General features: G+C 45.7%; 1 long non-coding RNA gene across 1 annotated transcript in view; it reads left to right on the top strand.

Annotated features, from left to right (window-relative positions):
* The window catches only part of LOC309345225, a 284,561-nt gene that overhangs the window by 134,424 nt on the left and 123,793 nt on the right, over window positions 1-26,344 (top strand). Inside the window, exon 2 of the long non-coding RNA XR_014158115.1 lies at window positions 12,619-12,677. This is a non-coding gene — a long non-coding RNA (uncharacterized lncRNA). The remainder of the gene's footprint in view (window positions 1-12,618; window positions 12,678-26,344) is intronic.

The following is a 26,344-nucleotide window of genomic DNA, read 5'->3' as shown; positions in this document are numbered from 1 at the left end:
TTTCAGATGTGATTGATGGAAGTAAAAAAAATTGTATATGATATAAAAGTATGTTTAATAATTGTTGAAAGTGATACGTTAAAAAACTAATTATATATATCTGAACTAATTATATATATATGAACTAATTATATATATATATATATATATATATATATATATATATATATATAATTATATATGAACAAATTTACAATTTAGCTCATGCCTGCAGTGGAAAATGTGTTGTTTTTGCCATGGTAGGGAGAAGAAAGCTAAAAAGGATGGGTCTTGTCTGACTCAGCTGGTTTACCCTTTTGCCTGAGAAGGGCTACGGTGAGGGACAGCTCTTGAAATTAGGATGCCATCACTCAATTAAGCACCATTTAAATGTTAAAGATATAGTTTCGTGGAGTTTAATGGCCCCATTACTTCTGATCTATAACCTGAGGTAAAGACTCTGACTGGACTCTCTTTCAGGATATTTTAAAGGTTAGACGGACAATTAGGTTCATCCGCAACACAGTCTTTCATGTTTTACTTTTTTAAAAAATCTAGCCAACTAGTTAAAAAATAATAATCCAAGAGTGTTATCCTGAGATAATAACTCTTTAAGTACTGGACTCTTTACTCATTCCCTCCCCATATAGGTTAATAGGGCAGATCCTAATAATAATAATAATAATAATAATAATAATAATAATACCCCACCCATCTGCGTTAAAAACCTCCAAGTACAGGGCTGCCTTCAGATGTCTTCTAAAAGTAGTGTAATTCTTGACATCTGAAGGGAGGGCGTTCCACAGGGAGGGCGCCCACTCCCGATAAAGCCCTTAAAGCACATCCAACACACATTTAGAACATGTGCCTTTCTCCAAAGAATCCTGGGAAATGTAGTTTCTTAAGGGGGATAAGAATTGCAGCTTGCTGAGGGAGAAACTACAGTTCCCAGAATTCTTTTGGGGAAGGAATGTTATTTAATTGTGCATTGGATGTGCTTTAAGTGCATGGGGTCTCTGCTCCATGTTCACAGCCTGCGGACATTGCCCCTGACAATTGTGCTTTCAGTGTGATGTGTGTCATTTCAGCTTTACAGCAGAGCCCACCTGATTCACACTTTTGAAAACAGTATGAAAACTGAAGCCCGGTCATTCTTTGAAATTTGCACTTCTCCGAACTTCGCAATGCAGTTCTCCAGGCAAGTAATATGTACATGAAAATGCATATACATTCACGAAATTGCATGAATTCATGAAAATGTGTTATATTAGAGAAATTTGTTCTGTGAACGTTCCTATTAGGAAAAAATGACATACTGAAATATGCATGCTAGGAGAAATTGGCACAAAACTTCACACAAGCACTTGCATGTGTGTAGAGGCAGCTCATACTTGGGTGCAGTGCAATGTATGAACAAGCTGATCCCTACTTAGGTACCTAGGACCCTCGTACCTATGGGACTGCCTCACCCGGTATGCCCCACAGAGGACCTTAAGGTCCATAAATAGCAACGCCCTAGAGGTCCCAGACCCTAAGGAAGTCAGATTAGCCTCAACCAAAGCCAGGGCCTTTTCAACACTGGCCCCGGCCTGATGGAATGCTCTGTCTCATGAGACCAGGGTCCTGCAGGATCTGATTTCTTTCTGCAGGGCTTGTAAGGCAGAGTTGTTCTGCCTGGCCTTTGACTTGGAATCAATTTGATTCCCTCCCCCTCTTCTTTTTCCCTTTCTCTTCCTGTGATGGAACTCCTATTTGGGGACTTCCCTGGCTTTTTTCTGGCCCATGTAGGACCAGTCTGGAGAGTTAACCTTGGTGAAGACTTGACGTTTTCTTTTTTCTTTTTTAATAATATTTATTGAACATTTTCAAATATAACAAAAAAAAAGAAAAGAAAGAAAACATCCATTTTATAACCTTATTTTCATTAGCATCTTTCCAGGACTTCCCCACCCCACCCACTCTTGTATTCCAATTCCTTCAAATAGATTCAACAAGTTCTTACCCCAAATTTTAAACTTATTACAATTAACCCAATGTTAAGAATGTTTTTCCCTCCCCTAAAATCGACCCCGCTCCCTTCCACGAGTTCCCCTCTTTAATATGCAGAACAGATTAAAATAAAAGAAAATAGAAACAAGAATAAAGTATAATTTAACACCCTTTGGATTCCAAATTTCCCTCCCCCCTTTCCCGGTTGCATTCCCCAATGTCCATCAATGCCTGTTGTCATCCTGGAGATCCCACATCTAGGCCGAAATCCTTCACAAGTCCACTTTGCCGTCTTTTTAATAGTCTTTACCGTCTTTTTGATCATCTTTAATTTCGAGCGTCCAATCTTGGAAAAACTCTATCTCAAAAAGGTCCATTTTTTCCCATCCAGATCTCTGTATTTAAGAGTAAAAACTCCAATTTTGTTTCTTTAGACCTTTCAAATCTGGATGTCCCAAATGTTCCCACTTCCAGCTTTGTCCAATTCTTGTTGTTCATGTTGTTCTTATTATTCTCTCTCCTCACTTTTCTCTAGTTTCTTTTCCTGCTCTCCTGCAAAAATGTTCCAATTCCAAAAGCTTCTAAATCCCCTACAGAGGCTTTGTTATTCAGGAACAAAACTTTACGTCAAGTCCCTTCCATTCTTCAATAGATAAGTCTATTGTCTCCTTTAGTGTAGAGACCTCTGTAGACAAAATAGTGTTCCATTTCTGCAGTTTCCCAGGAGATAAAAAGTCCAATTCAAATTCCGTGCCAGCAATACTTGTAGTGTCCCACAGCCCCTCTAGAGGGATTATGGTAACTCAGTTTCCTTCCAGATCACACCCAACAGTCAAAGTAACTTGTTATTCCTTGTTTTAAACAATTTATATCTAATTTGTAACAAATGTAACCGGCAAAGTCCTCATAACAAAGTTCTCTTTTTACTCTTCAGCTTTGACAGCTCCTTTGACAGCTGTCAAAGCCTCTGTTTCTCTTCTCCCGGCGCTCTCGCGGATCGCTCCCGGTTCCCGGGGGTGTGTGTGTTGCATTTTAGCTCACATTCTACTTTTCTCCTCCAGCCCAGTCTTATAATTTTCCATCGTGAAATTAATAGCTTTATCAAACTTAGGTAGCACTCGATCTTAGTTGTTAAATCCTTTGCTTTAAATCCTCTACGACAGGGGGGAGACTGACTTCCTTTTTGCACCTCCCCCGCTCGCTCCGAATTTAAAATTTATTTTTTTTCCTTTTTTAAGTCCAGTTTCCAATTACTCACGGGTTGTTCTTTTAATCCGAATTTTCAATGGAAGAAGTCAGCGCTCTCCGCCAAATGGCATGCGGCTTCGCTCGGTAGGGGAAGCGGAGGACTCATAGCACCACACCCCCCCGGCACCCGCTCCGTAGCCTTTAAAAAGGCTCCTTCGCGGGTCGGGGGGCACAAACGGTGCCCGCCGAGTCACCATGCCCATGCGTTTCAGCGCCCATGGTTTTTGAGGGTCCCCGCGACGCCGACGCGGTAGAACCCAACCCCTGCCAAGCAGGCTCCCTCCGGAGCTCGGAGAGGGAGTCCGCCATTCAGCGATGGCGCCAACCCGGAAGTCCCCCAAGACTTGACGTTTTCATCCCCCCAAAAGTTTTTGATTTGAGTTTCCATTGAAATGAGGCTGTTTTTTAATGTTTTAATGTTGTATTTTAATCTTGTTTTTAAGTTGTATTTCAATCAATTTGTTTTTATATTGGGTGTTAGCCAGCCTGAGCCCAGTCTAGGCTGGAGAGAGCGGGGTATAAATAAAATTTATTATTATTATTACTTCCAATCTAGATTAAGTTGAGTCACAGAATTGGAGGGGGTATTGAATGTCATCTAGCCCAACCTGCTCCAACCATCTCCAGTAGATGGCTCTCATTGAAGACCCTCAAGAACCCTCCACCCCAGCTGTCCTTGTGTCTTTGGATGGCTCTGCTAGTGCAATTAGTGAACATAGATAGCTATACGAACACATGACTAAGTGTCTCTTCTGCCCCCTCCATCCTTCTTGCAGTGTTTTTGATAGCACAAAGGCTAGGCGGAGAGGCAGAAGTGGGGTGGGGGAAAGAATGGGGTCTGGATTTGCCAGAAAGTCACTTTGGCATTGGAGGTGAGGGGCTGGATTATCTGACTGTTCTGCCCATCAAAGTGGCTTGCTAGGCAAAATGTGTTGCGGACCAGAGCTCACTTCGCCCTGCCAGATAACAATTTTTGTGCAGATGGAAGGCATGCATAGACCAGAGGAAGAGTTACAACCTTGCCACTCACCATTCATATTGGTGATTCGGTCCACAGGAGCTTTTAAGGAATGCAGGCATAATAAAGCACAACCTGTCTGCTTTAATCACAGCTGGAAGGTGTTGCTATCACCTGATTTGAGATTCAGCATTCCTTTCAGGTGGTACATCACAATTCATTTTCATTTATTTTATTTTTATCACTAGTACAAGCTCCTACTGCAGGAAAGAATTGATGAACCAGAGCTGTTTCGATTCGATTTTCCTTTTTGAATGCATCACCCTTTCGTTGTGTTCTTGGAATGAACCATGGAACGCTGCCCAAATCCTGCTTGTTAAAAAAACGAACTGGAAACTGCTTTTGTATGATCAAGATGCCCATTTTCAGAATGGGTGAGTTTTGAACTGCTCTTAGCATGGATTAAGCAGTGCTTTTGTTTATCTTGCTGTGGCAAAGGGTAAATCATTTTAACAGGAAACCTCATCGTAATTGCACATAGGTGTAAATCACTTGCGATCAGAAAAACTAGCCTCTCGGCCTGCATCTGTCCTCTGAATTACATTTCATGCAAGACTCAGATATGCCACAGGGAGAACTGGTTGAAAGTCAGATTTCAAGTTTTCTCTGCATAATGTGCCCCCACTCAAATGCATTTCATATGGGGAAAACACACATTGACATTTGCCAATGCCTTACAGATTATTATTGCTACTACTGCCATTGCTATTATGATTTTTAAAGGATAAATGTAGGTGCCCACTGATAAATATTTACTAGATAAAATGTGCTTGCATATAATAAAGAAAAGAGCATAAAGCACAGCAGATCTGGAGACTGTTGGGATGGGTGATTTAGGGAGGTTACATTATACCAGGGAATTCAAGTACAGAAAACAGTTCTGTTAAAATAGAACTTTTTCTTTCTAGAATCACACTTAGCTTGGCAGTCACTGCTCAGTTATGAAGTCTTCCCCAAAGGCTTGGGACTCCTTTCTAGGCTTTTTGCTGGAGGCCAAAATACACATGGCTGGATGGTTCATATATCTTAAAACTTCAAATAAGAACTAATTGGGAGGTCCAATCCGATCAGAATAATGGTGGGAGGAGTTTAAAGCTCTTCCCTCTTGCCCCCATCATCGTGGTTGAAATATACTCGGAGTCGAGAGTGGATTTCATGCTCTTTATTCAGCTCATAGTGGTGAGGAGGAATGAAAGTTCCCTCAAAGTATCTGCTTTATATACATTATTTACACAAAGGGCTGCACATGATTGGCTAATTCCGGGATTCTCCTGTAGGCCAATCAGGTTGTTGATTCACTTCCATCTGGAGCTGGATTGGGTGGCTCCTGCGGACCAATCATACTGCTGCATTGTTCTAGGACCAATCAGACTGCTGAATTTTGGATCCTATTGTTCTAGGACCAATCAGACTGCTGCATTTTGGATCCTATTCAACTCAGTACATAACAATGGTCCTGTTGAAAAGTACTCTCCTAGCTGTTAGTTGCATTGGAAAGAAATCTCCACTGGCATGCTCCTATGGGCCGAGGGGTCTTTGCCCCCCCCCCATAAAATATTTGACGGGGCCGGGACACCCAAAGTTGATGGGCATTGCCATTCAAATGGTGTCCTTTCCCCTATCATGCAATTGATTATACAGGGCAGAGCTATTTTACTCAAGCCGGCACCCCTGGCTGCAGAAATGTACCAAACAGCCACAACTGCTAGCCCTTACCTGTTGGTAGCCTGAGCCCAGCGTATGTTTCCAAACATGTGCCTTGCCATCCATATTTTCCATGTTCCCACTGTGTAAATTATCAGTGCAAATTAGAAACCCCTCTTCACCCTGAGTACAACTGGACGGTTTAAAACCATGCAACCAGGCAACAAGAATCCTATACAGTGGTACCTCGGTTTATGAATTTAATCCATTCTGAAAGTCCATTCTTAAACTGAAACTGTTCTTAAACTGAGGTACGCTTTCCCCAATGAGGCCTCCCGCCACCAGTGCCCTTCCACTGTTCAACTTCCATTCTTAGACCGAGGTAAAGTTCGCAAACCGGGACACCTACTTCCTGTTTTGCAGAGTTCGTAAACCAAATTGTTCATAAACAGGACTGTTCTTAAACCAAGGTACCACTGTATAGTGGTACCTCTGGTTAAGAACTTAATTTGTTCTGGAGGTCCGTTCTTAACCTGAAACTGTTCTTAACCTGAGGTACCACTTTTGCTAATGGGGCCCCCCACTGCCGCTGCGCCTCCGCCACGCAATTTCTGTTCTCATCCTGAAGCAAAGTTCTTAACCCAAGGTACTATTTCTGGGTTAGTGGAGTCTGTAACCTGAAGCATCTGTAACCCACTGTATTTTATTATCTGACCTTCCATTTTTAATTCTATAGAAAGAGGCATCTTTTCAACAAGGTGATGGGGGAACTACTTTGTACCAGTCTATTCTGTTTCTTTTTCTTTCCCCTGCTTAATTTCAAATATGCTGTTGAGATTTGGTTTTAAGTAAAAAAAAAAAAAAAAAGCCTAAATCACCTTCACCATCCGCTTAGTTAACCGTTTAATGCTTTTTTGGTTTTATTTCATCATGCATTCTGCTTCAAAAGATCCCCTGTCTTGATCTTGGCTAGTTTGTTAAAGATAATTGCCATGCCAGCTCCCGTGCTCGGGATGATCATAATGCGGAACTGGTGGCTGGACTGAGGCTGTGGGAATATTAATTTTAACACAAAATTTTAGGATGGTGACTTTTCTGTTGTTGCTCTCATTGCTGGATGTCAGAGTGATGTTTCTCCCGATGATCTGATACACACACAAACGCCATTAGATGTTGCCCCTGCCCTGTTATAGTTCATTTCAGCAGCGAGACCTCTTTCCCTTCCCATCTTCCTCCCCGGCTCGTACTAAAGCAAGAGTCAAGAAGATTCAAAAGGCATTCATCCACCTCGGGGAATACTTTGGAGAGATCAAAAAAGTGCTGTTGCGCAAGCTGTTTCCTGTGGGAGGGGCATGGCAGAGCAATCAATCCAGGAATGCACTGTAAAATCAATGCTCTGTATAATTAGGGCACTCCAAGGGTAAAAAAAAACCCTCTCCGAGGCATAACAGGCCTCTCAAACACAAGGGATCTGACATGGCTCCAAACAAACAATTTTTAAATAAAGTTCACAGGCAGGGAAATGTATAGCTCTGCGGGTTTCGGTTCAGGAAAAGCATCAAGAAATGACAACACATTTTCAAATGAAGACAGGTCCATCTAGCTGCTCACTGTCTACACTGACAGCTGTCTGGGGTTTCCAGGCAGGGGTTTATACCATCCCTACCAGGAGATGCCAGGGACTGAACCAGGGACCTTCTCTGCCTGTAAAGCAGATGCCCTACTGCTGAGATACAGCCAGTGGCGTAGTAAGGTCAGGCGGTACCCGGTGCAGAAAATTTCTTGTCAACCTGCCCCCAATTGAAATCTAGTTGGACCCCAAGGGACAGCGATCTACTCACACTATAAAAAGACTGGCTGTGATCTACCCATTGTCATTGTTCAGCTTTTTTTAGGAGAGGGTTGGCCAAAGTTGTTGAGCTTTTTTGGGGAGAGGGTTGTCCAAAGTCGGGGTTACAGGGTTTGGGTCCTGAGTTTAGGGAACTCCTCCTTCTATCCTTTCCTCCACCCTCTGCCTGCCTCCTCCAGCAGCCAGGGAGCACAGGGCTGTCAAAACGGCAAAGAGGCAAAGCTCCCCTCTTCCCCCAGTGGCTCACGGTAGGTGGAAGTCGTGGGCAGGCAATGCGCAGAATGTCACCCCTCCTCAGTGATGACACCTGAGCAGAAGGGGACTCTCCCCTTCTGTGGTTTCCAGCAACTGGTATTCAGAAGCACTGCTGCCTGCAATTGTGCAGTCGGAGAACAGCCATCATGGCTATTAGCCATCCTGACTAGCAGCCGATAGCCCTCCCCTCCATGAATCTGTCAAATGCTCTTTTAAAGCCATCTAGGTTGGTGCTCCTGTGGCAGCGAGTTCCATAGTTTATGTGCTGTGCAAAAAAAAAAAGTGCTTTCTTTTATCCGTCCTGAATTTTCCAACGTTCACCTTTGTTGGATGTCCATGGCTTCTGGTGTCTGGTTCTCTCTCCCACCTGTATGTTCTGGTGGCACAGGATTGGGTGAGTGTGATTTTCATGCTTGTTCATCCCTCCATCTTTTGAGATGGATCTCTCATCCTCACATACCTGCTTTGAAAAAGTCCAGAAATTCACTTAGACTTCCCTTCCCCTTTGTCCAACTTTGCCCTATGGTCCACCACCTCCAAAGCTTCCCTGTTTACTCTCTCCCTTCCCATAGCACACATCCCTCCTTACTCTGGGCCCTGGGCGATGCTTTTGCCACTCTCATTTTTATTTAGTTAAAAATACTTTTACTTAGCTTTCCATTTAAAAACCACAGCGCAGTGCGCAGTACGATGTTAGCACTGCAATAAAACCAATGCCTATGCAATATTCCCCATTAAAAAAAAGAGAGAGAGCAGGAAATCCAAAGCAAACAAATTAAGAACAGACTGTTATTAATTGCCAGCAAAATGCTTGGGGAGAATAGATGAGCTTTTTTTGAGCAGGGAGCAAAACAGCATCAATCTAGGCACCTGCTATGATTCAGAGGGGAGATGGTTCCACAGAGAGGATGTCACAACAGCAAATGATCTCTTCCTGGTTAATGCAAGCTGGACCTTTTCGGAAGGGCCATAGCTCAGTGGAAGAGCATTTGCTCTGCATGCAGATGGTCCCTGGTTCAGTCCCCAGCATCTCCAGTTTGTTGTTTAGTCCTTTAGTTGTGTCCGACTCTTCATGACCCCATGGACCAGAGCTCGCCAGGCACTCCTGTCTTCCACTGCCTCCCACAGTTTGGTCAAATTCATGCTGGTAGCTTCGAGAAGACTGTCCAACCATCTCGTCCTCTGTCGTCCCCTTCTCCTTGTGCCCTCCATCTTTCCCAACATCAGGGTCTTTTCCAGGGAGTGGAGAGGTTTGATCTTCTTGCAGTCCATGGGACTCTCAAGAGTCTCCTCCAGCGCCATAATTCAAAAGCACCAATTCTTCGGCGATCAGCCTTCTTTATGGTCCAGCTCTCACTTCCATACATCACTACTGGGAAAACCATAGCTTTAACTATATGGAGCTTTGTTGGCAAGGACCTACAATATCCCTTCCCTGACACCCAGGAGAGCTCCCACCAGTCAGTGTAGAGATAATACTGAGCCCGAAGAAGAACCAATGACCTGTCATGGCATAAGCCAGATTCCGATCTTCCTATGACCTCTGCTGTGCTCCAAGCCCAGATTAACTGGGATGTTTCATACCTATTGCTCCAAGCACGCTCCAGGGATGTGCGAAGTAAAGTACTCTTCTTTGCATGCCTTTTAGTAGTTTGATAGCAGAAGGTGCTGCTTCGTGGCCTTTGGTGGTTGGTGGCTGCTCTCCAAGCCACAGAAATCAATTTGTATCGTCTACTCCTGACTTTAGAGGAATTGAAGCCGCCTGCCTATGTGGAAATTTGCAGCATACGAATTCATACCCTCCAACATTCGTCAGAAGAAAATACAGCGGACCCTCCGGATAGGAACTTAATTTGTTCTGGGGGTTCTTTGGTACCCTGAAAAGTCCGCAAAATGAGGCACCACTTCTGCGCATGCGGCAAAACTTGGAAGTATACACTTCTGAGTTTCCCGCATTTGCTACCCGGAAGTTATGTTACCCAAAGGTGACATAACCCGAGAGTCCACTGTAGGGACATTTGTCGCACCCTTCTGCTGACCCTCCTCGACTCCCCCATTTTTGCCCCCCTCCCACTGGCAGAGCATATCCTATGAGGAGAAGGGGTGTGTGCCCCTACTACAGTGGACACTCGGGTTGCAAACATGATCCATGCGGGATGCACGTTCGCAACTCACAACGTTCGCAATCCGCAGCAGTGCGTCTGCACACATGCGGGTTGTGATTCGGTGCTTCTCTGCATGCACAACTGCCGAAACCCGAAAGTAACCCGTTCCGGTACTTCCGGGTTTCAGCGGGTGCGTAACCTGAAAAAACGCAACCTGAAGTGGCCCTGTAACCCGAGGCATGACTGTACTACACCAATGGGACACAGCACACATGCCCTCCACCGTCCTGAGAAAACCCCTTCATTCCTATTTTATTTTATTCTTTGGTAGATTTCCAAAAGGAAAAATGCACACCAATTAAATAAATTTTATAAATGGGCAAGAATAGACGTGGATGCCCAAAGCGCATGCGCGCGCACACACACACACACACACACACATATATATATAGAGAGAGAGTTCTGCCCCACTCCCTCTTACTTCCCTCCTTCCCTCCCAGGGTGGCCCTGCCCTCTGCCTGCCCCTCAAAGCTGGCACATCACACGGGGCTGGGCCCTGGCAGCAACCACCACCTCTCCTTCTCCTTGCTTGCTCTTTAGCAGCCACTACAAGCTGCCCGAGGGAGGAGGCCAGCAGCAGCAGTTATGGAGAGATAATGGGGTGCTCCCTCATAGCCCCCCTGTGCTGGCCCCAGGGGTAACCCGAGTAGCGCAGTCCAGGTCCAGTCCCAAATCCAAGGGTTCTGCAAGGAGTCAGTCTGACAGGGCCAAGGCATGACATGAGGCAAGGTCAGGCACAGGATCACAGGCAGGTTCTGGCAAACAGCAACATTGCTCCCGCAACCTGGAGCAGGGTCCAGCAGCCTTTTATCTCTGGGTAACGGCCGGTCCTGATCCCCCGGTGACTTACCTCCCTGTCTCATCCAAAGGCGAGTACTCCTCCTGCGAGTACTCAGGTCTCTCCTTCTCTCAGACCTCAGTCTCTGCAGCTCAGGAGATGTTACTAGGTTACTAGACCTAGAGGCTGCCTCAGCCTCTCCTGACCCAACTGGTAGTGGAGCAGCTGTAAGTGATGGCCCAGCTGAAGGTGACGAGGTAATCCCCGTATCTGGAGCCAGGGCAGGCTGAGGCCCCTGACTTGGCCCAGCTGGTGCTTCTTGCAGGGGAACCTGTGTAGACTGGGACTCTTCAGGATCAGGCCCCAGACTAGGTTCAGCTGCTGCCTGAGGCAAATGATCCGGTGTGGACTGAGACTCCTCTGGCTCTGAGTCTGACCCTGAGTCCCAGGCCATCACCCCCCCACTGCGGCTGCCACCGCTTGGGACACCCACCTCCCCAAGCTCGGTGGTGGCAGCGCTGGCGGGGGAACTAAGGACATCCAATCAGAAGCTGGGCTGGCTTTCGTAATTCTGGGACTGTCACTGGGAAATCGGGCACTTGGAGGGTGTGTGAATTCAGGGAAAGTCTTCATCATCTCTCTCCACCCCCCTACCCCTGCCCCCAGCAATGAGTACTACTAGAAACTTGCTTTTTTAAAAATAAGAGGGGCTGTGATCCTCAATATTCCATTACTGCCCCTGAGCCTTATTCCACAGGGCAAATAAATCCCAAGCCCCTTGCCCAACGTCAAACTGCAAAAAGACGACATGGCGTTAAATCCAACTTCTTCCTTTCTTCAATCGAGCCATAAAAAAATTACAATAGCTAGGTGAGCAAAACTAATAAGAATCAGAACATCTATAAAAGCAGTTTGGCTCCAGCCCACCATTTTGCCCGGCTAATTTTGGAAAGAGACTGGCTGGTGGCCCAAGGTTGTTATCCTGTCTATGAAAAATGAATGTGTTCGTTTTTGAATACATGGCATGTCCCGATTTAATTTGCTATAGTTTTTAAGTGCTGCGCATTGTGTTATTGCTTTCAGATATTCATATTCATACCTGGTCCCAAGCAAAACTCAAGACTGTAATGGACTTTGTATTACATCCTTGGTTCCTGTGCAGCGTCAGCAATGGAACATGAAGCCTTTTGCTTAGCACAGGCCTACACAGCTTGTGTGAGAGATTTTACTTTCTTGGGCTCCATGATCACTGCAGATGGTGACAGCAGTCACAAAATTAAAAGACGCCTGCTTCTTGGGAGAAAAGCAATGACAAACCTAGACAGCATTTTAAAAAGCAGAGACATCACCTTGACAACAAAGGTCCGTATAGTTAAAGCCATGGTTTTCCCAGTAGTGATGTATGGAAATGAGAGCTGGACCATAAGAAGGCTGACTGAAGAAGAACTGATGCTTTTGATTTATGGTGCTGGAGGAGACTCTTGAGAATCCCATGGACTGCAAGAAGATCAAACCTATCCATTCTTAAAGAAATCAGCCCCGAGTGCTCACTGTAAGGACAGATCCTGAATCTGAGGCTCCAATATTTTGGCCACCTCATGAGAAGGGAAGACTCCCTGGAAAGGACCCTGATGTTGGGAAAGATGGAGGGCACAAGGAGAAGGGGACGACAGAGGATGAGATGGTTGGACAGTGTTCTCAAAGCTACCAGCATGAGTTTGACCAAATTGTGGGAGGCAGTGGAAGACAGGAGTGCCTGGTGTGCTCTGGTCCATGGGGTCACGAAGAGTCGGACACAACTAAATGACTAAACAACAACACACAGCTTGTGTATCATTAAGCTGGCCTTTCCCAACCTGATGTTCTGCAGATGTTGCTGGATGGACCACATCTCCAACCATCACAGATGCTGCTGCCCCTGAGGCTGATGGGAGCTGGAGTTGTAGGACGGTATCCTGAAGCTAAATACAGCCGGTATCTATGTAAACCTCCCTGTTTTCCTGTTTTCCTGGGAGCATGAAGTGCATCAAGCACCCAGAATGCTTGGATACCATTAGCACATTAGTTCTCCATGCCCAGGGCGCATGTGCATGCATGGAGGTGTGTGTGTGTGTGTGCATGCCAAGGACATGGGGCATGGAGGGTTATCTCATTGTGGGTAGGGGGGCTCTGTACTGACCCAGGGCCACAGCAACAGCAAAGGTATACTTGCTTGCACACCTTCTCACCTCATTGCCATTCCTTCAGCAGCATGTCTGTTTGGAACAGAAATAAGATAAGAGACATATTGGCTGCCTCTTAGTGCAGGCCCAGGTCACTGAGCCTGAGCTTCCACAGCCATTGTTTGCTGTGAACCACCAGTTACAGGACTGGCAGTCACAGTTTATGTTCTGTGCTTATGAGAATATTTTCTTTTCCTCTTTATGCTTTTTTAAATGTGCATTTTATATTTGACTTCCTTTAGTAATGTTTTAATCTTAAAGAGAATGTTTTAGTTTCTTGTCAATTATGTTCCTTTCAATGTATAATTTATATTTGATTTTTTCCCAGTGAATGTTCTATTCTGGATTGTTTGATTTGATGGTATAACCGTGTTGTGAACCTCTTTGAGGTTTCCTCTTAAAAATATAAAGTGGAAAATAATAATAATAATAATAATAATAATAATAATAATAATAAATAATGTTGGCCAGACAGCTGAAAGGAGGCAATTCCAGTTTTCATGCAAAGTGGGATAACGCAAGGGTGACATGACCTGCAAATTCATCCCTCAAATCCTTTCTGTATGCACGGGTTTAAACACCGAGCCTCTCTGTCTCTCTCCTGCTCCAGTAAAGAAGACATCGCCTATGGAAAGTTTCTCGCGGTGCCAGACCCTTTGCAGTTAAGTTGCAAATCTGCAAGTTCAGTGTGTTGGATGGGAGGCTCCTTTGCAGTGCCTCAGCATTATTCAGGCCTGAGTCTGCAAAAATTCAATCAGAAATCCTGCAATCGCAGGATCTCCATGCAAGGTTTTCCGGCATTTGTCCTCCTCCGTTCTTGGCTATCGCCCACCACTGCAGATGTTGAGGCAGACATTAGTATCTGTTGAAAGAGCTTTGCGCTGAGACAAGGAAGAGGGGGACATTCTAGGAAAGAGAACTGGCGCTCTCGGCCTCCAAACATAGGCAGAGAAGACGGACAGAAAAGGGCCGAATCTGAGCTGGACCACTCAACACAGCACTCAGGGCTTGCAGTTTCCTGCTGCTATGTGCACAGATGTGGGACAATGGCTCCAGTGATTTCTTTTGGCTGGGCTGAGGACACACCGGACACCAGGTATGGACAAGCCCACAAATTTCATTAGTCCACGAGGGTACGTTCTAGATCAGGGTTGGGGAACCTATATCTCCCCAGATGTTGTTTGATGACATCTCCCAGCAAAGGAACACAGGATGCTGCCTTACACTGAATCAGGTCATTGGTCCACCTAGCTCAGTACTGCCTAGACCAGCGGTTCTCAACCTGTGGGTCCCCAGATGTTGTTGGACTACAACTCCCATCATCCCTGAGCTTTGGCCTTGCTAGTTAGGTGAGTTGTAGTTCAACAACATCTGGGGACCCACAGGTTGAGAAAGGCTGGTCTAGACTTGACTGGCAGCAGCTCTCCAGGGTTTCAGACCAGAGACATTCCTAGCCCTACCTGGAGATGCTGAGGATTGAACCTGTGACCATCTGCATGCAAGGCAGATGTTCTACAACTGAGCTATGGCCATTCCCCAAGGATCACCCATGACCATTGACCATGTTAGCAAGGGATAATGGGAGTTAAAGTCCAACAACATCTGGAGGGCTAAGACTACCCTTCCTTATTTTATAGTAGGTGATTTGTGATCAAAAAGAGGTAGTGAATGTGAAGAGCCTTGCCTGGTTGATTTTAGTGTTTCATTTTATTTGTATCCCAATCTCCCTCCAAAGAGTTTAAGGTGGCACAAATGGATCTCTCTGACCCTCACAACAGACTTGTGAGGCAGCCTAGGCTATGAGCTTCGTAGCTGAACCAGGGCCTGTAACCACTACACCACATTGTCTTGAAGCTCTTTGCAAGTCATAGAAATTGACAGATGCATTTTAATGAAGTTTTTACCCTAGTGTGTGCATTTTTGTGCACAATAATTGGCTGGAGAAGTGTATCGTAAAATTCAAAAAATTGTGAATTTTGAAAAAGGTTTGTAAATGTTATACTGATGATTTGTTAATTATACTATATGGGTTAGGCTATATTTGTGATGTTCTATTATGTTGTTATTTACTCTTTAAAAAGGTAAAGATAAAGGGACCCCTGACTGTTAGGTCCAGTTGTGGATGACTCTGGGGTTGCGGTGCTCATCTCGCTTTACTGGCCAAGGGAGCCAGCGTACAGCTTCCGGCTCATGTGGCCAGCATGACTAAGCCGCTTCTGGCGAACCAGAGCAGCGCATGGAAACACCGTTTACCTTCCCGCTGGAGCGGTACCTATTTATCTACTTGCACTTTGACATGCTTTCGAACTGCTAGGTTGGCAGGAGCAGGGACCAAGCAATGGGAGCTCACCCCGTTGCGGGGATTCGAACCGCTGACCTTCTGATCAGCAAGCCCTAGGCTCTGTGTTTTAGAATCATATAATTGTAGAGTTGGAAGGGATTGTCAGAATCATCTACCCCCTGCAATGCAGGAATCTAAACTAGTGTCCATGACAGATGGCCATCCAACCTCTGCTTAAAAACTTCCAACGAAAGAGAGATCACCTCCAAAGGGAGTCTGTTACATTTCAAACAGCTCTTACTGTCAGAAAGTTCTCCCTGATGTTTAGTTGGAATCTCCTTTCTTGTAACTTAGATCCATTGGTTTGGGTCCTACCCTCCGGAACAGGAGAAAACAAGCTTGTTCCCTCCTCCATGTGACAGCCCTTTAGTTATTTGAAGATGGTTGATGGTTATCCTATCTCCTCTCAGTTTCCTCTTTTCCAGGCCAAACATACCCAGATCCTTCACCTGTTCCTCATAAGGCTTGCTTTCCAGACCCTTGATCATATTGGTCACTTTCCTCTGCACTTGTTTCAGCTTCTCAGTATCCTTCATTTGAATGAAAAGTCTCACTTTCAAGTTTCCCTTCTACAGGGACCAAAGGGCTGCATTCAACTAATTCACTGTGCTAGCAGAAGCCATGGCAGAGATTCTCACAAGCTCAGCGGATCTTTCCTCTTCTCCTCCCTCTCCCTGCCCCTGTGCCTCTCCTAAATCTGATTTGGAGGGCTGCAAGAACCTCCAGAACAGTGGGAGGGGAGAAGAGAGGGGAGATCATTCTGTCTGGCAAGCAGAAATGCCTTTGCTGGGGCAAAAATGAAGTGCACCAAACTGAAGCAACCAACATTGACAGTTTTGTCCCTACCACTAACCACCAATCTGTTGATACCTCTTTCTTGTGGTGGAATTTTGGCTAGATAAGCATAAACAGTCAGACAAGGTGAATTGGTATTAGTATATAGATGGTAGCTGAAAATTTCCTTCTTGTCAAAAGGCTAGCAAGTACCTATTACTGCAGATGTCAAGGTTAACTGCAGTTAACTGAATTCACCACCCCTGCAAAAAGTCTTATTGGCTAAATATGCATGTGGTCACTCACTGCACCTGTGTGAAGAACACTGGAAGAGAACATTGGATAGTTTGAAAAGTCAGGAGGAATGTAAAAATGAAGACAACTCACAAGGATCTGAATTTTGTATACTTAGTGCTTAGAAAACACATGGCAGACTTTTATTTCAGCTGAGAGCTGAAGCACACTTATGTGAGGGATGATCCCATTGAACTCAGGGGGGTTTACTTCTGAGTAAACATAGGCAGGATGGGTCTGTAAAACATTTCATGTAGAGGTGTTCAGTGATCTGAACCACAAGCACAAACTCATATTCCTTGCGATATTCCTGGCTTAACTTCTCTCAAGTGCATAATTAGTCATTATACGCATTGTCCGTGTGGAGGTGGTTTTCAGTTCCAGAACAAAGGAAATGGCTTTGTATTATAATGCAGGCCTCAGAGGGGAACATTATGTGTTCACGGGACCGTCTGCAAATTTGGCAAGAGCCCTGATGCTCAGAAAGACGGATAACCCTGAATATTAGGACAGTCAGGTTTTCATCAGCAGGAAATTAGAGATCTCTTGTGGACGCCCAAATCATTATCTATCAAGGCATAAATTGGACTGACCGTCTCTTAACTGGTTTTATAGTACCTGATGCCCTGAAGAGGAGTGACCTTTGCATTCCAAGTTATTCTCCTTTCATTGGGTATTTAATTAGTTGTACGAATAGCAGCGGCTTTCTGGTAAATCAGTTTATGTCCTAATTTCCACCAGAATCAAGTAATTACTAACACTTTTAAAAATGGGATCAGTGGCCTGGGTGCATCTGCCTGATGCCAAAGCCAGTCCTAATTTATTTGGAAATGAGAGTGGGTTCAGATAAACATTTTGCCACACACACATAAATAATAAAAGTCATCTTTGGTCAGGTGATGTACACACAACTGATTAACCATATGGGTTGCATCTACAGTGTGACAACTTGGCTCTTGAGAAATGTTTGCCACTGGTGTCCACAAGTTTTAAATTCCTTCAGATTAAGTATATATAAATTGTCAGCATTTTTTAAAGGCCGTGGCAAGGGGTTTGCAGCTGCAGCAAGCTATTTCGAATCAGTGTGTGATTTTTACCTCTCTCAGCTTTACTGTTCTTGCCTATGTGCACCCGTCTTCTTCGCCTCACATCTTTCCCAGTTTCCTCCCCTCTCGTCTTCAGCCTTTCTTCTCTTTGTCCCATTCACCGGTCCCTTTCTTCAGACCTTGATTTTCTTGTCTCTTTCCTGATTCCGACTGCTTTGACCTTCACTAAGGTCACAGCAGTTCAGCCAATGACAGGCAGAGGTTTTTAGGATCAGAGTGACCGGCCCAGCCAACAGCAAATAGGATTGGAGCAGCTCAGCCAATGGCAGTCAGAGGTCCATTTGATTGGCTTGTTGCTCTGTGAATGAGCCGAGCTCATTCCTGCCTGATGCTTCATCACTACTACAGAATCCCTGAGTAAATGACAATATGGAATTTTGTGACTGTGGTAGTTTCATAGTCATCACAGAATGCTGTCGTGGACTGGCAGGATACAGAACAGTGGTGGGAACCCTCAAGGGAAGAAGGCTCAGAGCCAGAAGATTTGTGGTAGGTAGCATAACTACAATATCAGCTACAATGGATTTCTTCATTAAAGTCTAATTTCAGTTGGGGGGAGAGGTGTGGGAGGGGAGGTGTGTAAGCACCAGGAAAAGCCTTTGGGCACTCATGGGCACCATGTTGGCAAACCCTGTTATATACATATCAGGCTCTGTACTAGGCATGCATTGAAAGGATTAGTCACAGCTACCTGAATCTCTTGCCAAGCAGTTTTATTGGATGACTCCAATTTAGCTTTAGCAACATAGACATAGAATTATAGAATCATAGAATCATAGAGTTGGAAGAGACCACAAGGGCCATCATGTCCAACCCCCTGCCAAGCAGGAAACACCATCAGAGCACTCCTGACATATGGTTGTCAAGCCTCTGCTTAAAGACCTCCAAAGAAGGAGACTCCACCACACTCCTTGGCAGCAAATTCCACTGTCGAACAGCTCTTACTGTCAGGAAGTTCTTCCTAATGTTTAGGTGGAATCTTCTTTCTTGTAGCTTGGAACCATTGTTCCGTGTCCGCTTCTCTGGAGCAGCAGAAAACAACCTTTCTCCCACCTCTATGTGACATCCTTTTATATATTTGAACATGGCTATCATATCACCCCTTAACCTCCTCTTCTCCAGGCTAAACATGCCCAGCTCCCTTAGCTGTTCTTCATAAGGCATCGTTTCCAGGCCTTTGACCATTTTGGTTGCCCTCCTCTGGACACGTTCCAGTTTGTCAGTGTCCTTCTTGAACTGTGGTGCCCAGAACTGGACACAGTACTCCAGGTGAGGTCTGACCAGAGCAGAATACAGTGGCACTATTACTTCCCTTGATCTAGATGCAATACTCCTATTGATGCAGCCCAGAATTGCATTGGCTTTTTTAGCTGCCGCATCACACTGTTGGCTCATGTCAAGTTTGTGGTCAACCAAGACTCCTAGATCCTTTTCACATGTACTGCTCTCAAGCCAGGTGTCACCCATCTTGTATTTGTGCCTCTCACAGAATCATAGAGTTAGAAGGGACCCCGAGGATCATCTAGTCCAGGGGTCAGCAAACCTTTTCAGCAGGGGGCTGGTCCACTGTCCCTCAGACCTTGTGGGGGGCCGGACTATATTTTGAAGAAGAAAAAAAATGAACGAATTCCTATGCCCCACAAATAACCCAGAGATGCATTTTAAATAAAAGCACACATTCTACTCATGTAAGAACACGCTGATTCCCAGACCATCTGCAGGCCAGATTGAGAAGGCGATTGGGCCTTAGTTTGCCTACCCGTGATCTAATCCAATCCCCTGCAATATAGGAATATACAGCTTTCCCTTATAGGGATCGAACCCACAACCTTGCTGTTATCAGCACAACACTGTAACCAAGTGAGCTATCCATGCTTCTGATTCTTTTATTCACACCCAAGGTTTGACATTTCTCGACAACACTGCTGTGGTTCTTAAAATCCGACCCTGAGGGACACCCTTAAAATCCATTGTCTTATTTTTGCAATTTGATTTTCTAAGTGTGGAGAATTGCATCCCTTCTGCTTTAACACCTTGCTGATGATTGTGAGTCCTCCCCCCCAAAAAAATATTTCTTTTCCTCTCTACAAAAATGCTGCTAAACCACTATGCTTCCCAAAGTACATTGTATCTGTGCCGGCACAATAGCAAACGAAAGAAGCTTCGCCGGGTAGAATCCTGGCTGTATTGCACTGCGAAAAGCAGAAGAGCGAAGCCAGTCCGAAAGCTGACAATCCCAACACAAATACAATTCACTCTCCCATAATTTATTTCCCGTGAGCAAAGTAATGGCCCATGACAGACGGCCTGATGTCCTCTACCACCACTAACACCATGCCACCTGGCCGCAGATGGAGCGAGCCGCCAGCAGAGAGCAGCGTTGAGAAACTCCAGCTCCGATTTCCGCCGTTGGCTTGCTGGCTTCCCCACCGAGCCCGAGAACAAAGCCAATTGTATAGGCATTTAATTCCGGTGGGAGCTGTATTGTTTCATTAAAGCACCAAGATGAGTGGTGTCAGCATTTCAGATGGAGGGGACGGCTCAGGAATTCATTAGAAAAATGAATCTTTGACTGCGGCGTAATACCAAAGACCACCATTGCTGCTCCATGTGGCAACCATCTCATGAATTCTTAATGTCAACATGTGTGACGTATGGGAGGTGCCGTCGGGCGACATATTGTTTGGCTGTCAGCGTCTTCAGTAAAAAGGAAAAGGGAAAAGAAGAAGAAGAGAGGAGAGCAGAGGCCTCGGGCCATTGAGGCTCAATGGGAGAAAGGAACATCTTGTATGCTAATTGTCTGGAGGTACTTAAGAACCAGATTACAGCTCACTGTGTTATCGCACATCGCTCGGAATTTCTCTGATGAACCAGGAAGGGGAGGGGGGAGGGAGAGAAATAAAGGAGCATCCCCGTCCAAGGCACGAAAGACTGGCGCAAAAGATCCCTGGGAGACCAGAAAGCAGAAAGACGGTTGTCTTAGATGCATGCGAGCATGAATGGAGTGTGGCGACTGTTGTGTTGTTGTTGTTGTTGTTTAGTCGTTTAGTCGTGTCCGACTCTTCATGACCTCATGGACCAGAGGACGCCAGGCACTCCTGTCTTCCACTGCCTCCTGCAGTTTGGTCAAACTCATGCTGGTAGCTTCGAGAACACTGTCCAACCATCTCGCCCTCTGTCGTCCCCTTCTCCTCGTGCCCTCCATCTTTCCCAACATCAGGGTCTTTTCCAGGGAGTCTTCTCTTCTCATGAGGTGGCCAAAGTATTGGAGCCTCAGCTTCACGATCTGTCCTTCCAGTGAGCACTCAGGGCTGATTTCCTTCAGAATGGATAGGTTTGATCTTCTTGCAGTCCATGGGACTCTCAAGAGTTTCCTCCAGCACCATAATTCAAAAGCATCAATTCTTCGGCGATCAGCCTTCTTTATGGTCCAGCTCTCACTTCCATTGCAGAATGCTGCAAATGAACATGAGGGCATCAGAGGAGCCTGCTGGTTCAGGCCCATGGCAGGGCAAGGGAAGGCAGATCAGCACACTGGGCAGCTTCCAATGATCCCTGCTGGCTAAGGATGGGAAGATGTTGTCTCAGCAAAAGCCAAGAGTCATCTGAAGCCTGGCAGAGGTTGACTGAGTAGTAGCTTTGATCCTCTGGGAAAAGTGTTTGCTCCGTTCCTGCAGCCATCTGCTCCTGCATGGTGGTGGAGCAGGAGAAACTGCAGGGGGGATCATTCTCTGACTTCCAAGGATGGTGGAATAGCCATCAGTCCTCAGGCTGGGGCAAGGAGAAGGGGTGCCAAGGTCTCCCCAAAAACATCTCGTGCAAAGCAGAGATCTCATCAAGACAACATGGCGGACAGACGCTTCAGGTTACAGACTCCGCCAACCCAGAAATAGTACCTCGGGTTAAGAACTGTTGCTTCAGGATGAGAACAGAAATCGCGTGGTGGTGGTGGGAGGCCCCATTAGCTAATGTGATACCTCAGGTTAAGAACAGTTTCAGGTTAAGAACGGACCTCCAGAACGAATTAAGTTCTTAACCAGAGGTACCACTGTATCGGAACTAGTTTCTTTCCATTCAGGCAGCATATCCGACACAATGTGTCATGCAGTCATACAGAGGTGGATTGAAAGCAGAGCAAAAATGTCTTTTGCTTTCACAGTCCTATTTACAGACCTCAAAAATGGGAAGGGGGAGCATTTTGGCTACTGTCAGGAGCAGGGGAAAGTTTGGAGGACAGAAGTTGTGGAATTTACTGGTGCTCCCCATGCCTACCACAAAGTACCAGCATCATTCCAGGAAGAATTCTCTGAAAAGGTGGCAGGTCCTACCTTGCAGCTTCCATTTCCCACAGAATACCTTTCAAAACAATGTCGTGCCATAATGAAGAGAAATTCTGTGGCATATAAATGGTGGTCGGATGCAGCAAGGAAGCAGGCAAATGAGCGTTGTCTTCCCAACTCCCAAAATCCGCCCCAGCCCCCAGTGCAAAGAAGGGATGCCATTTGCATATTTGGATATTTGCATATTTCGCCTTCCCCTTCTTTAAAAATTCAGATTTCTCCAGATTTTCCTATTTGAAAAAGGTGTACAAAAGGGTATAAATTAGTGTAACATGTGCATAACAATGCATACAGGAGTGAAAATAACACACAAAAGTGCATTATATTAGAGGAAATGGCTTGCAGAAATATGTGTATCGGGCAACATGGTATACAGAAAATATGTATATCAGGGAAGGTCATTTAAGTGCTAGCAATTTTTCAGGAGGACTTTTTCAGAAATGCAGGCGGATGCAGAAATGTAGCAAAATGAATCTTGGATTGGAAAACACTTGAAACAGAGAGGAAATTGAAATTGACAAGATTCATCCATCCCTACCGAAAAGTAACATTTTTGGGTTGGTAGATACATTTTTAATTTCTATTATCAGCTGATTGGCAAACACTGGTTTGGGAGAATTAATAATGGGCCTCTTCCACTGTATCTGCAGTGTTACAAATAGACCCCAAACACACCTAGTTGTCAGTCTGGTATCTGGATATTTTTTGGGGTTGTTGTTTTTTTAACCCTGTGCAACCTTCATTTGCTGGAGTGGGCTCAGTCCCCGAAGGTGATCCGTCTGCCGAATTAGGCTCACTGCAGATCGGGTGAATGCAAGGCAATTCCGACAGTGTAAATCTCAAGTGTAGCACTGAGAAGCATTGAGGAGCAATAAGCGGCTGACAGATGTGCAATTACATCGACTCTGACTGCAGTGTAAATATTTACACTAATATTGATGGACAACTCAAACACCATGAATGCTTACGACCGAAATTGTTTCCCTGTTCTTCATTATTTAGGAAGGCAGCAGAGAATCTGTCTTTTGGGGGGGCGGGCGGGGAGACTTTGAACCAGTCATAAGCTGTTGGGGGGGCATTGAATTATGACTGATGCATTTGTATTGCATAAATGGGAAACCCAACGGAATGGGGCTTATTCATTAGGGAGGCAGACACAGATTTTGGTCTTTCGAAACTCAGCGGTGCCCCGTGCAAGGCCAAAATCCAGCATCTCCGTGCCTCTTACCTTTCGTTCTGTTCGATTCGCTACATCATAGTTGCATCGCCCTGCAACATCCCCTAGGCTTGGTACCCAGTGAGAGATTGTCCCTCACCCTTTGTTCCCTGCCTGAAGGGGAGATGTGGCCTTTTGTGGTTTGCTTTCGGTGCAACCCCTTCTTTTATCTTTGCCCACTTGGAACTGCCTCAGAGCTGCTGAAGTGAAGCAGAGGCTTCATGTTTTGTGGAATCCTCTCCACAATCAATAGAAGCTGCTGAAATCCGCCGTCCGGCTGCCCGAAACTGCTGAGTCAGCAATCAGCTGTCCAAAAGAGAACTTGCAACTCTGATGCTTTACTGAGTGGGTGAGGGGAGACATAAAATAATAAGAGTCGGGGGGGGGGAGAGAACTTGCAGCCTCCCCCTCCTTGGTGCAAGAAATCTGGAGCTAAAGCATCCCTGATGGATGTAACAACAACAACAACAACAACATACCCTTCACTCTAAGGTCCCAGGGTAGGTTGCAACATTAAAACCCAACATTAAAAACGGTTTAAAACAACTTACAATCACAGAAATGTAAGCCCCATGCAAAGGGCTGGAATGAGCAAATATCAGTCCCTGGCCTCAAAGAGAGCAGCCACGGCTGCTGGTCAATAAATGGCGCTGACATTTCAGGGGAAAGTTGTTTGGACTTTCAGGAGCTGAGGATGGGTTGTGCTGAGTGGCAATTCCCTCCCCCCAGCCCAGCCACAATAAACGGCTTCTCTCTGCAGGAAATAAAGAAAGAAAACAAAAAGATCCGGGGGAGGCAATGCTGCGTAAGGTAAAATCATGTTAGTGCTGTGGCTTGGGGATTCCCCTCTGCAGGGCGCAGCAGGGGGCAAAGATCCAATGACAGTTTGGGTGCCAGAAGGGGAGAGTTGGGAAAGGATTCCCTTTCCCCGGTAGCTAGAGAACAAGCCACTGGAAATAGATGCTTTTTGTGGGATGCTGCCCTCTCACCTGGTCTTGGCTCCAGAATCCAGTCGCAGGAGCGCATGACGTGATAATAAAGAACCATAGTCTTGGAAGGGATTGTGCATTTCATCTCGCCCAACTTGCTGCTTAATGCAGGATCTGCAATGCAGGACAGAACTGCAGCAGCCTTGATGGACGGCTATTGAGCCTCTGCTTAGATTCCTCCAGCGAAAGAGAGCCCACTACCTCTCAAGGCAGGCTGTCCTGGGCTTGATGGTCCAATCCGGCAAAAAGTAGCTTCACACCCAAAGCAGCTTGCCAGGTGAGAAAGAGCCACCAGGCTAGCTTACTTGCAGGTACTGGTGTAGTGGTCTGGGATCGGAGAGGGGTGTGCATGTGTCGAAGAACTGTTACAAGAAGAAGAAGAGAAGAGTTTGGATTTGATATCCCGCTTTATCACTACCCAAAGGAGTCTCAAAGCGGCTAACAATCTCCTTTCCCTTCCTCCCCCAAAACAAACACTCTGTGAGGTGAGTGAGGCTGAGAGACTTCAGAGAAGTGTGACTAGCCCAAGGTCACCCAGCAGCTGCATGTGGAGGAGCGAGGAAGCGAACCCGGTTCCCCAGATTACGAGTCCACCGCTCTTAACCACTACACCACACTGGCTCTCTCTGCAGCAGGGTTCCTGCAGGGTCCTTGCCTCCAGCACCCCAGAACTGCCCTATTAGCATGAAAGGGGAGCTTTTTAACCACTGTATGCTCCAAAGCGAAGCCTTTAGGAACACTGAAAACAAAAGGTGCTCTAGTTTCAAGAGAATGGTGTGCAATGGGACTTCCCGGAAAACATAACTTAAGTCGCTCCAAAAGAAGTTATTGGAACACTCAAAAACATTTCCCAAGTATGTGCACAGAAAATAGCAGATCTAGCTGAAAACCTAGACAGCATCTTAAAAAGTAGAGACATCACCTTGCCAACAAAGGTCCGTATAGTAAAAGCTATGGTTTTCCCAGTAGTGATGTATGGAAGTGAGAGCTGGACCATAAAGAAGGCTGATCGTCGAAGAATTGATGCTTTTGAATTATGGTGCTGGAGGAAACTCTTGAGAGTCCCATGGACTGCAAGAAGATCAAACCCATCCATTCTGAAGGAAATCAGCCCTGAGTGCTCACTGGAAGGACAGATCGTGAAGCTGAGGCTCCAATACTTTGGCCACCTCATGAGAAGAGAAGACTCCCTGGAAAAGACCCTGATGTTGGGAAAGATGGAGGGCCCAAGGAGAAGGGGATGACAGAGGACGAGATGGTTGGATAGTGTTCTTGAAGCTACCAGCATGAGTTTGACCAAACTGCAGGAGGCAGTGGAAGACAGGAGTGCCTGGCGTGCTCTGGTCCATGGGGTCATCTAGAGTTGGACACGACTAAAAGACTAAACAACAACAACAACAACAAACGCTGAAAGACAACATGTGCAGCTCTGCATGGTACCCTTAATCATCATTATTGTAAGATTATCACATAATTTGTAAGATTGCATAATTTTAGAAGGTTGCATAATCTTAGGAGGGGTGCGGCTGTGAGGAGATGTGATTATGACTACCACAAATGGACTTTGCACTACTGAATTTGCCACTACACTACAGACAGCATATTGGTCACTTCTGCTTACCAGGAGGAAGAGGAGGAGCAGGAGCAGGAGCAAGAGCAAGGTGGTGGGTGTAGTGTAAACTCACTGGCAGGAGCATTAGATGGGCTCTGTCAGCGCATTTGCACTGCACAAACCTCCCCTCCTGCCCTCCCTTCTGGTAAAGGTAAAGGCAAAGGGACCCCTGACCATTAGGTCCAGTCGCGGACGACTCTCAGGTTGTGGCACTCATCTCGCTTTACTGGTTGAGGGAGCCGGCGTACAGCTTCCGGGTCATGTGGCCAGCATGACTAAGCCGCTTCTGGCAAACCAGAGCAGCGCATGGAAACGCCCTTTACCTTCCCACCAGAGCGGTACCTATTTATCTACTTGCACTTTTGTGCTTTAGTGACAGCAAACTAGCTGCTGGGTAGCAAGTGTAGTGGCCCCTCCTGCATTACAAGTTTATGTGTATTTCAGAAGAAGGTCAATCCCCAGTTGATATTGGGGGGGGGGGGGTAAGATTGTTTGAGACTCCGTTTGATTCCACTGCAAAGTAAG

This window comes from Podarcis erhardii (assembly GCF_964252035.2).
Source record: "Podarcis erhardii genome assembly, chromosome: 6".
Lineage (NCBI taxonomy): Eukaryota > Metazoa > Chordata > Lepidosauria > Squamata > Lacertidae > Podarcis > Podarcis erhardii.
Note: the sequence above shows the minus strand (reverse complement) of the source record. Positions and strands in the feature narration are given on the sequence as shown.